At 40.4% G+C, this 12,154-nt stretch overlaps 1 long non-coding RNA gene across 1 annotated transcript; it reads left to right on the top strand.

Moving 5' to 3' along the window:
- Positions 1-11,414: 11,414 nt before the first annotated feature.
- LOC112177028 lies at positions 11,415-12,154 on the top strand. Its single transcript, XR_002927261.2, has 2 exons — positions 11,415-11,590; positions 11,764-12,154. It is a non-coding gene; the product is annotated as an uncharacterized LOC112177028 (long non-coding RNA).

Here is a 12,154-nt window from a genome sequence, read left to right as displayed (position 1 = left end):
TCTTACATAAATCTGTTGTGCGAATCCTTTTCCAAATTGATAGGTCCTCCCAAATCCGGCTGAAACCCTAACACTTAAAGCAAAAAACATAACAAAATAGCAAAACCCTCTCTCGACCACTAGCACCTCCTTCAATCTTGATTCATCTCTGTCGATAGACCCAAAAACAAAAGCCAAAAATAGGAAACGCAACACAAATCCTCACTCGTCTCCTTTCTTGGTCGCCTCACTGTCGACAGACCCAGACCAAAACCAAAATCCTCACTCGATCTCTACCCGAAACCTCACTGTAACGCCCCAAGCTGCACCTCACCAGCTTAAGCACGTCACAGTGCCGCGAGCCTCTAAAACATAAACCGAACGCTCGATTTACATTCTAGAGAACCGCTAGGCATTTTGTTTGAAAAACTTTTTGTGAAAACACAGCGGAAGCTACAAATATTTTTGAGGTGAAAACCTTTGAGTTGCTAAAATTTATTTCATTCGTCTAGAACTTGAAATGAGTTCTCACACAAGAGGTACGAACTTCAAGGAAATGAGAACTCAACCAACATTGACATAAGGCTAACTATTAACAAGTCTCGGAATACGAAGTTTGAGAAATAGAATTTAGAATAAGGTTCAAACGACGATTTACCGAACTTGTTCTGCACACCCAGCTCCTTCCGCTATTGTCCCGTCACCAGTGCACAGTACCTGCATCCACACTGTTGTAGGGGTGAGCTTTCGTCCTCGCTGCTCTACAGGAACTCTACCACGACTAGGTTTGAAACCAGTAAATATATATTTGGGATCCCAGTATGAAAATAAGCTTAAACCAAATATTTTTAAGGAACGACAAACTTCATAATATTTCTCGATTTGAAAACTTATGCATGATGCTTAAATAAATACGGCGCCAAATCCAAATATTACCTGATGGCCGGTCCCATAGACCCACTACACGACCTTACCTCAAATTAATTTATCACCAGGTAAGCGTAGCGAGAGCGTCCGCTACCTAGCTACACACACGGATCGGGTCGTCGTTGCGATCGCTCACCGTCCGACCGGTGTAACTAACCCTCCGGAGGTTTTGGGGATCGAACCCAAGGAAGTCAGAGCCACCCTTCGCTCTCAAGCCATCACATTTCTCACATGGTTTGGTTAGTATGCATTGCATTTGAACATGACCAAACCATACCAACTAACATGCATCATTTAATAACAATATAAGAAAATCACTAACCGAGGAGAGTCCTGAAACCCTACCTGGATTCCGATGCTTTCTCTCACGTACTCTGAGAGTCGCGAACCTTCTGTTCCTCGGGTAACTGGAGTCCTAAGTTCCGACATTTCGATAGTCAATATCTTTTGAACAATTAATTGAAATCTCGACGAGTACAAATCGTACAATCAAGTTTTCCTGGTTTGACCAGGAGTTGACCAACTTTGACCATTGTTTGACCAACGTTTGACCAACATTGACCAGTTTGACCACATTTGACCAATCGAGATAGGTTCGATAATTAACTTAGACTATCGAACATTCACTTGAAATTACAATATTGACCAAACATATATTGAGTGCAACCGATTTACAAAGGCCACCCAATATATATTAATTTCTTTTATCTCTACTTATTATCACTTTAACACTCAACTTTAATTCTAATTCAAATTTCGTCGGATAACAATTCTGATAGAATTACTATGTACACCCATACTTCATAACTTGATCATTTCTCAAACTTTTCCCAATCATTTCGATTTACCTGCCTTAGCAACACCAACAAGACTTTAACTTACAAAACCGGCCAGAAATAATTCCAAACAACACTAACAAGACATCAAGCCTGATAATCACAATCCACTCTACATAGTCAGTTCCACGACCAATTTTCAGCATAACAACATCAATTTCCTACCCAATTCAAACATAAACTCCAAGCTACCGAAACTATAACAATCTGACAAAACTCCACAGCCAAGGAAACTGATTTCCACCAAGTCATACCAACTCAAGCTACTAACTTCGGATTTGCATGACAATAACCAAACTTCAATTCAACATTTTGAATTATACCTTCAAATTCCAACTGCAACCAAATCAAACTCCTTGCGGAAACTAGGCAGATGATGAATTGAGGATGTCAACGTGATCTGCCCAGCCAACTGCCCAATTCCTTGTCTACAGTTGCAGTCGAGGCCGAGACTAAGCCAAGGAGAGCCGGAAAGGTCGCCGGCGTCGAAGAACACGTCGGAGCCGTAGCTACCCAGAAACGTAAATCATCAAAACTTAATCTAATTCAAAAACTAAGTGTAGAAACGTGTAGAGCATGACGAGAGGATGAAGTTCCATACCAAATGCATCCCAAACGGTGACCGGAGTCGCCACCGTAATTCGTTGACACTCGCCGGAGGTTCTTCATGCTTTGGATCGTCGATTCTCCGTTCACAGTCGCTGCATGTACAATCTGAGACCACAGGGATGTAGGCGCCACCGAGACGAAGCTGTTGCCGGTGGTCCGCCGCGGAGAGGTGGCCGAAGAAGCGATTTCCGATCGGACCCAGTCGCGGGTCGCGTCCGTCTCGGTCAGAGAACTCTGGTTCTCTCTCTCTGTCTCTCGATCCTTCTGGTCCTTCCAACTGATCAAGGGCCTATATAAATAGCTTGGTCCAATTAACAAGGATGGCTAAGATTAAGCGGTGGAGGGAATGGAAGGCTAGGATCGTGCCACTTATCTTTCCATTTTTCTAAATTATTTTCTAGGATTCCACAACTTCGGAAAATCATGATAAATAGCTCGGTTATCCGGAAAATTCTCCGAAAATTTCCACGAACTCGTCGTGCCGTAAACTTTACCATCCACCTCCTAAATTGAGGATTTCACTTTAAGAAAATTTTTGAAAATTTCCTCGAGCACTTTGACAATTATTGAGATCGATAAATAAATTATCGAACTATTTCACTTCAATTCGATAAACTTTTCCGGGGCTCACAGTTCCACCCCCCTTAAATAAATTTCGTCCTCGAAATTTCATGATTGGTCAAACGGTCAACACTACTTCATTTTTCATGTCGGACTCCAGTACCCATAACATTTTAAATTCTTTCTTGTGGTACAACCCAACTATTTCTAGTCATACATATCAACATCGGAGCTAACATTTCTCTTTACCAAGTGTTCCTCATTTATCACCAACAGGATACACTTCACTCCGCTAAATTTCACTTTTCGGTAACCACAAGACTTTTCTTATAACAACCGGACTGAGTAATCAACAATCTCATTACTCTCCTCACAACACCACTATACTCATCATTTCCATAGACAATTCATGTTTATACCAATAAGACTGGGTAACTACCAACCTTGTTACCCCAAACACAATACTGCCACAACTGGCAACTCATAGCCGACTCACGTCTTCATCCAATTCCCGCTTATTACAAATACAATGTTCTGGGAATTGCAGTTTTGTCAAAAGACATAACTACTCGTAGTCGAATACAACTACCCGTAGGTAAAATTATGTTCCTTACGCGGGACCCACGTCAACTATGAAGAACAAGTCGACGTTGTCGCTACGATCCGTAGCTTTGACCACCATTATCGTCTATTGGAATACACTCTTTGTTAGGAGTTCATCGATCGCTCACTAACATATAACCCGCAGTTTACCGTGGAAGAAGCCACTGTCCTTAGAAGGACATACACATGCATAACTAGTTGAGCATCCGTCTTTACTAATCACGCTTTACAAGGAATACACGACGGAGCCTAACAACCGATTCTGAAGTTATTCCACGAATTCCCACATGATGACAGTTTACAGATTTTCTCGTGGTGCATTCGAGTTCGTCAAGTAGCCGTTTATGACCTCCATCTTGGCTAATGCATCCACTCCATGAACTCGAAAGTGAAGTACTCTTTCTAACCATGCGGACGACGATACACGCCGTTTAGCAACATCGACTCATGTTGCCCCTCCTGCAACAACCACGTGCCAATAGGTCCTTGGACACTAGTTAGTCGAATCGACGACCAGTCTTGATAACGAGCTTCAACAAGCGCTTCCGTCATGATTCGACGAAATTCGAGGATCACCGTTAAAGGTTTACCGCTTGGAGATTGAAGGCTCACATGCTTCCACGCATAGCATAGCGTCGATCTCGTAAGCTTCGCCAAAATTAGAGGAACTAATGGTTAAGCAACCATGAACAACACCCGTTACGTACTTGACGTCAAGACACTTTTCTAGTCTACACCTTAACAAGACCATGTTAAGCCAAAAAGCTAAGTACACACAAGTCGCATTTCTCTGATGGTGATGACGCAAGCTTTCCGCCTTTCACTCTTCACCATCTCTTTCTCGACCTTCGGTTGCCAATCGTCTAGTAGTGTAGAGAATATCTTCCCTGACTACAGTTTACGTTGAACTTGACTTATATGGATAAGCAACCGAAAACAATGCCAAAACTTCATTTTGCAAATTTCCTAAGAAAAGGAATTTGAGCTCTAGGAAATTCCAAATGATTCCCAATACCAAATCCGTAAACTTCCAAGAACGGAAGAGAAAGGAAGTGAAATTTTTACCAAAACAACTTGCAGAGAAGTTTTCAAATTCTCCATTCTCATAAAGCAGATTTGGAAAAATTGCCACGACTTCATGTCCAGTTGACACGAAGTGAAATTTTACAAATCATTAGCCAAGATGCTGAACATTGTTGGAATTGAAAACAATTTTGAAATTACTTTAGTCAAAAATTCTTTTGCAACCTGTAAAGCTTTCTCGAGGCACAAGATTTTCTAAACCTTGGAAACAACTCAAATGGATAAATTTCAACGTTGAGCTATCATGATTTCAACCAACTAGAACTTTAATGAGGTTGGAGAATCGTAAAAAAAACATCAACCAAAACAAGGGAATAAAAGTCAACGTAACCATTAGCAAGGAAGAAATACTTGCAGTCCTCAAATGATATCTTACCGGTAATACGTATTGTTGTAGACGGCCAGAATCCCAGAGAGTCGTCTGCGCTTCCTTGAAAGACGTCTTACTTCACGACCTTTCATTTTTGACTTCGGCAAATGGTGGAGCTCCAAACGAACTCAACCACGCAAGAGTCAAAACATGTCGATGTTTACCCAATCAATCGATACCCAAAGTCAAACCTTTTGTTCCACGGAACAAAGTAGTCTTGTACGTACACGAATCCCGACATCTAGAAACTCAAGTCAGTTATAGCCATAACTGACACAGAGTTCCCACTTCACATAGGTGTGAGTTGAAGAAACATAATTCACGCAGCCGCCATAGAGGTCGCAAGGTGGATGCACACCTCTTCCCTTATGATAAACTTTTGGCCTATGTTGAACACGCGTTAACTTGCTAAAGCATTCCCGAGAGGTCTAAACGCTACCAGGTATATCATAGGTGACCTTAGTCAAACCAATAAATTTTCTAATTGCGTAGCTTCCTCGGCTACCCTAAAGCAACGCCTTATATGGTACCACTCACCGAATCCATGCTTAGTTTTCGGGGACAGAAGACGTTCAAGTAGCAATTCGCTCTCTCCTCCAATCTTTCAGATTTTCAATCCTAAAATGACACAAGCAACGTCAAAAGGCAGTACTAAAGCACAATTAATTCCTCTTAATTTCGAAGTTGACATGTCCAAGCGAGGATTATAGTTCTGTCGTTAAGTAGATTAAGTAGCTGAAAATCCACTTTTCTTGACTCATACCCCTAAGGCATGAGAAGCGTCAACGAGTTGTGCTCGACAGGATCTTCCCGGAATAATGATTCGAAGTCTTCGAACGTTGTCAAACGACATTTCAAGTCTAACATGAGAGTAACAGAGAGTAACAATCAACATTACTTAGACAACCAAAAGAAACTCACAAGACAATTTCCATGTCCAAACATCAACTTTTCTTATAGGGACCTAAAGTTTGTCGTTCACGTACCTTTTCCTTTTTACTTTTACCTCATACTGGGCCCACGTAATCTTTGTCGCGGTCTGTGCACTGTGGAGGAGCTTTGGGTGGCAATACTTGTTCCAATTCAAAGAACAAAGAAAAAGATGAACAGTAACTGGACTCGATAAAGATTACAAGACAGATGCAACATTGAGTCCTTCCAACAATATTTCAATGAACAGGATTCACGTGAATATGCACAATTTGGAAGTGAATCCATAATCCAATTCACATAATGTATAAACATATAACAGTTGGACTTGAAAAGACTTTAAGACAAATCACAACAATCGAGTCTGTGGAAGCAATTAAGTGAACTAGACTCGACAAGATATCCAAAGAAGAATCAATTACCAAGTCCAACCTTAATAGCAACAAGCACAACTTCAATTACAAAGACAAGTCGGAACATAAGTCAAAGGGATCCAAAGGGGAAAACAAACAATAGTTCTGACTCACAACAAGCTGAAATTTCGGAGAATACCGCTAGAGTCATTTATTTGTCGCAAGTTGTATTCAGTAATTTAACAACTTTCAACCTCAGTATACATTAGGGGGATCCGGTGGCCAGTCGGGCCCTAAAACGAGTGAAGAGTTGTAATTATATGAATACACACTAGCAACAATCCTTTCAGGTAAACTTTCTTTTTCCCCTCTCACAACCAAGGAGTGAATCGGAAATCAAGACTCTAGACGAACTTTGAAGAACTGTTTGAATCAGTGTAAGGTTTTGTTCAAAAACCTCAAATGTAAAAACCCACGTTGAAGTTAAACAACGATTTCCACTAAAACTTGCCTTTTTCGGCACAAAGCATATTTCCGGCAAAACACATTTCAAAGTTGGCTCGGGTTAAACACGTAAATAGTAAACACCGAACTCCAAAACTTTTGAATAGTAACGGGAAGTGAATCCCCCTTCTTCCAAATCGCCTTTTTGGAAACAACTTTAAAACCCGCTCGTGAACCGTTTTTTCGAAATCCTATTTCCGGAAACTTTCTCAAACGTTTTTCGGAACTCGGTCTTAAAAACCGAAGTCAACCCTTTTCAAGTCAAAGGTTCAGAAACACGTTCTTGAACAAGCATTTCCCAAGTCGACTTTTTCACAGAATGTGAAAATTTTCAAGAGCCGACAAAAACTTTTTCGGGTACCAGAGATTTTTAGATCATTGAAATCGAAAACTCGGAAGCATTGCTCTGATACCACTTTCTGTAACGCCCCAAGCTGCACCTCACCAGCTTAAGCACGTCACAGTGCCGCGAGCCTCAAAAACATAAACCGAACGCTCGATTTACATTCTAGAGAACTGCTAGGCATTTTGTTTGAAAAACTTTTTGTGAAAACACAGCGGAAGCTACAAATATTTTTGAGGTGAAAACCTTTGAGTTGCTAAAATTTATTTCATTCGTCTAGAACTTGAAATGAGTTCTCACACAAGAGGTACGAACTTCAAGAAAATGAGAACTCAACCAACATTGACACAAGGCTAACTATTAACAAGTCTCGGAATACGAAGTTTGAGAAATAGAATTTAGAATAAGGTTCAAATGACGATTTACCGAACTTGTTCTGCACACCCAGCTCCTTCCGCTATTGTCCCGTCACCAGTGCACAGTACCTGCATCCACACTGTTGTAGGGGTGAGCTTTCGTCCTCGCTGCTCTACAGGAACTCTACCACGACTAGGTTTGAAACCAGTAAATATATATTTGGGATCCCAGTATGAAAATAAGCTTAAACCAAATATTTTTAAGGAACGACAAACTTCATAATATTTCTCGATTTGAAAACTTATGCATGATGCTTAAATAAATACGGCGCCAAATCCAAATATTACCTGATGGCCGGTCCCATAGACCCACTACACGACCTTACCTCAAATTAATTTATCACCAGGTAAGCGTAGCGAGAGCGTCCGCTACCTAGCTACACACACGGATCGGGTCGTCGTTGCGATCGCTCACCGTCCGACCGGTGTAACTAACCCTCCGGAGGTTTTGGGGATCGAACCCAAGGAAGTCAGAGCCACCCTTCGCTCTCAAGCCATCACATTTCTCACATGGTTTGGTTAGTATGCATTGCATTTGAACATGACCAAACCATACCAACTAACATGCATCATTTAATAACAATATAAGAAAATCACTAACCGAGGAGAGTCCTGAAACCCTACCTGGATTCCGATGCTTTCTCTCACGTACTCCGAGAGTCGCGAACCTTCTGTTCCGCGGGTAACTGGAGTCCTAAGTTCCAACATTTCGATAGTCAATATCTTTTGAACAATTAATTGAAATCTCGACGAGTACAAATCGTACAATCAAGTTTTCCTGGTTTGACCAGGAGTTGACCAACTTTGACCATTGTTTGACCAACGTTTGACCAACATTGACCAGTTTGACCACATTTGACCAATCAAGATAGGTTCGATAATTAACTTAGACTATCGAACATTCACTTGAAATTACAATATTGACCAAACATATATTGAGTGCAACCGATTTACAAAGGCCACCCAATATATATTAATTTCTTTTATCTCTACTTATTATCACTTTAACACTCAACTTTAATTCTAATTCAAATTTCGTCGGATAACAATTCTGATAGAATTACTATGTACACCCATACTTCATAACTTGATCATTTCTCAAACTTTTCCCAATCATTTCGATTTACCTGCCTTAGCAACACCAACAAGACTTTAACTTACAAAACCGGCCAGAAACAATTCCAAACAACACTAACAAGACATCAAGCCTGATAATCACAATCCACTCTACATAGTCAGTTCCACGACCAATTTTCAGCATAACAACATCAATTTCCTACCCAATTCAAACATAAACTCCAAGCTACCGAAACTATAACAATCTGACAAAACTCCACAGCCAAGGAAACTGATTTCCACCAAGTCATACCAACTCAAGCTACTAACTTCGGATTTGCATGACAATAACCAAACTTCAATTCAACATTTTGAATTATACCTTCAAATTCCAACTGCAACCAAATCAAACTCCTTGCGGAAACTAGGCAGATGATGAATTGAGGATGTCAACGTGATCTGCCCAGCCAACTGCCCAATTCCTTGTCTACAGTTGCAGTCGAGGCCGAGACTAAGCCAAGGAGAGCCGGAAAGGTCGCCGGCGTCGAAGAACACGTCGGAGCCGTAGCTACCCAGAAACGTAAATCATCAAAACTTAATCTAATTCAAAAACTAAGTGTAGAAACGTGTAGAGCATGACGAGAGGATGAAGTTCCATACCAAATGCATCCCAAACGGTGACCGGAGTCGCCGCCGTAATTCGTTGACACTCGCCGGAGGTTCTTCATGCTTTGGATCGTCGATTCTCCGTTCACAGTCGCTGCATGTACAATCTGAGACCACAGGGATGTAGGCGCCACCGAGACGAAGCTGTTGCCGGTGGTCCGCCGCGGAGAGGTGGCCGGAGAAGCGATTTCCGATCGGACCCAGTCCAATCTCGACAGACCCATACCAAAATGAAAATCCTCACTCTCTAGCCAAAACCTCACTCTCCCAAGCCCTCATTCTTCTCTCTAACCAATCGCATCTCCCTGCAAATTGGATTGAGCCGGTGAACTGAGGTTGAGCCTCTCCAGATTGAGCCGATTCCCTTGGAGAAAAGTACCGTTGGCCAGTTTAGCCGGACTTGTTCCCGTTGCCTCAGGTATCAAAATCATTTCTTTTGGTTGATTGTCTTCGATTCTGTAACTGGGTCTCGATTCTCTTCAAAATCGTTTTCACTTTCTGATTTGGGGGGGAGGTGGTGTTATGTGATTGTGAGTTTGTTATTGTTGTTATTTTAGACCCTTCTCTCAAAAAAGAAGAAGAGAGATTTCTATCTTAGAGAGAGAGAGAGAGATTGGAGATCTTGTCAGATCGGGAACAGAAACGTGTAAGAGAAATCTCTAACATTCTTGGTGTTCTGTTCTGTGTTTGTTTGTGGGATTTCTGCAATGTTGGTTTAGTTTCCAGTGCAAAGCTTGGAGCTTTGAGGGTGTTTCTAATTTTTCTTTAATGGGTATATCTTTGTTCTGCTAATGGTGGCTATTGACTGGTTCTTTGTTTCATCTGGGTTCAGAGTTGAAGCTATTGACTTGATTTTTTATTTGTGTTTCTGTGAATGTGAATGAGGTTAGAAATGAAAAGAGAGCCCTTTTTGTGTTCATGGGTTTTGCTCACATCTGTTTGATTAATTAAGTTTATGACTTTCCTCTTAAATTTTCTTGCAAATTGAACCATCCTCCATGCCTATGAGTTTGGGGACCTCAAGCTTTTATGGTGTTTACCTTTACCCACACACACATAGTCATGGAGTACATGTAATTTTTCTTTTAGTCTTATTCCTTCACACCAATTTATAGGAGTCAGCCTTGTTGGGACATCATTTGTATTGTTGTTTATGGTTTACTTTTATGAACACACACACACACACACACATATTAAGCCTAGTCTTAGAACTGAGAAGAATGAACACTTTTGTTGGCAGAAAAACCTGTTTTGAAATTTGATATGATTTTCTCTCATTTCTTTCACTTTCAGGTTGTGTGAAGGTGGAGAACTACTGGATAAAATTTTATCCAGGTAGAATTATATTCTTATATTGAAACTTGTGGTTGGGCACCTTCAGATTTATGATTTCGATTTGATTTATTCTCAGTAACTCCTTGTGACAGGGGTGGAAGATACACAGAAGAAGATGCTAAAGTTATTATTGTGCAAATTTTTAGTGTAATTGCCTATTGTCATCTTCAAGGTGTTGTGCATCGTGATTTAAAGCCAGAGGTACAACTACATTCAGAGTTTCTACTTTCCACTACTTTCTTGCATTTGGATGGAATAGTATTGAAAGTCCCCTCCACATGTAGTTTGTTTTACATCTTCAGTTCTCGTCCGAACCTATTACCAATAACTCTTTTCATTTGACTGCTTAGCAGAATTTTCTTTTTGCCACAAGAGAAGAGGATGCTTAAGTGAGGGTTATTGATTTTGGTCTCTCTGATTTTATAACGCCTGGTAATGCTTCCACATACTATTTTTCTTGGCTTCAAGAATGTGTTACTGCACTTTGATTCATGCCTTGGACTTCTTTTGTAATAGGCTAATAGCTTCTTGATTATATTAGTTGTGGTTGTAGTGTTTTTTTTTTTTTCTAACTCAGATGAGCTTAAACTACAGGTTTTCTGGGATCTTTGGAGGCATTAAAGAATTACTTTGACTGCTTACTTATATAAATTTTAAAACAAGTTTGAGTTTTTATATTTTATTTACTGATAAAGACTGTAGGATTTTATTCTGTGTAATTTATAAACTGTTGAAGGGAATGCAATTTCTTGCTACCACTATTAGACTATTTAACTATAGGAGGATCTCTTTGGTATGCATATCTGTCATGTTTAGTGGATAGTTCATTAGATAATGATGTTGTCTGTGGCACTTTGCAATTTCACTTCCTCTCTGTGCATATATCTGTTCAGCACTTTTACTAAAATAATGAACCGCAGGTAATGCTAGCCTTCTTTTCGACTGGCATGAATTTGTTGTCAGGTCTTGGTGCAAAGATTGAGAGAGAGTCCAAGCTGAAGCTCAATGACTTTGACAAGGTTAGGTCATTCAATATTGTGGACTTGTCAGGTAGATATGCTTCACTGTTAACAGAATAATGATATAGTTTGCTATTTGTTGTCTTCTTTATTTAGATGGAAGATAGGTCTTGGATGCATGCGGATAAAAGATCTTTAGCTTAAGTCTGTTGTTTCCTTTTTTCTGATCTCAGGTACATGATCCTAGCATTGATTGGTGAGAAAGGGTATGACTGAATTGCAGATGTAACTAGTGTCCTGCCCATATCGATCCAATTTCTGTTCTGGCATGTGTGCGCCCCTTGCTGAACTATTGATCTATATGCAGCTGGAACTACAAAAAGAGAGCCAAAAGCTCCTACACAAGCTTCCAAAGCTAGACTCCAATGACGCCATGAGAGCAGCAAAACTTGCAAAGCTAGACTCCTTAAGTAAATTTGTGGATGTATATTGCTAGGAAAGTAGTATTAGATGTACTCCTTTTGTGGATGAAAGGTTGCCTTTGCACAATCTATTTTGGTGCATGATGTGGATTATATATAACAATTTCTTCTATATATTGATCAGCTACTGTTAAGTTGATCA

Source organism: Rosa chinensis, chromosome 7, assembly GCF_002994745.2.
Source record: "Rosa chinensis cultivar Old Blush chromosome 7, RchiOBHm-V2, whole genome shotgun sequence".
Lineage (NCBI taxonomy): Eukaryota > Viridiplantae > Streptophyta > Magnoliopsida > Rosales > Rosaceae > Rosa > Rosa chinensis.
Note: the sequence above shows the minus strand (reverse complement) of the source record. Positions and strands in the feature narration are given on the sequence as shown.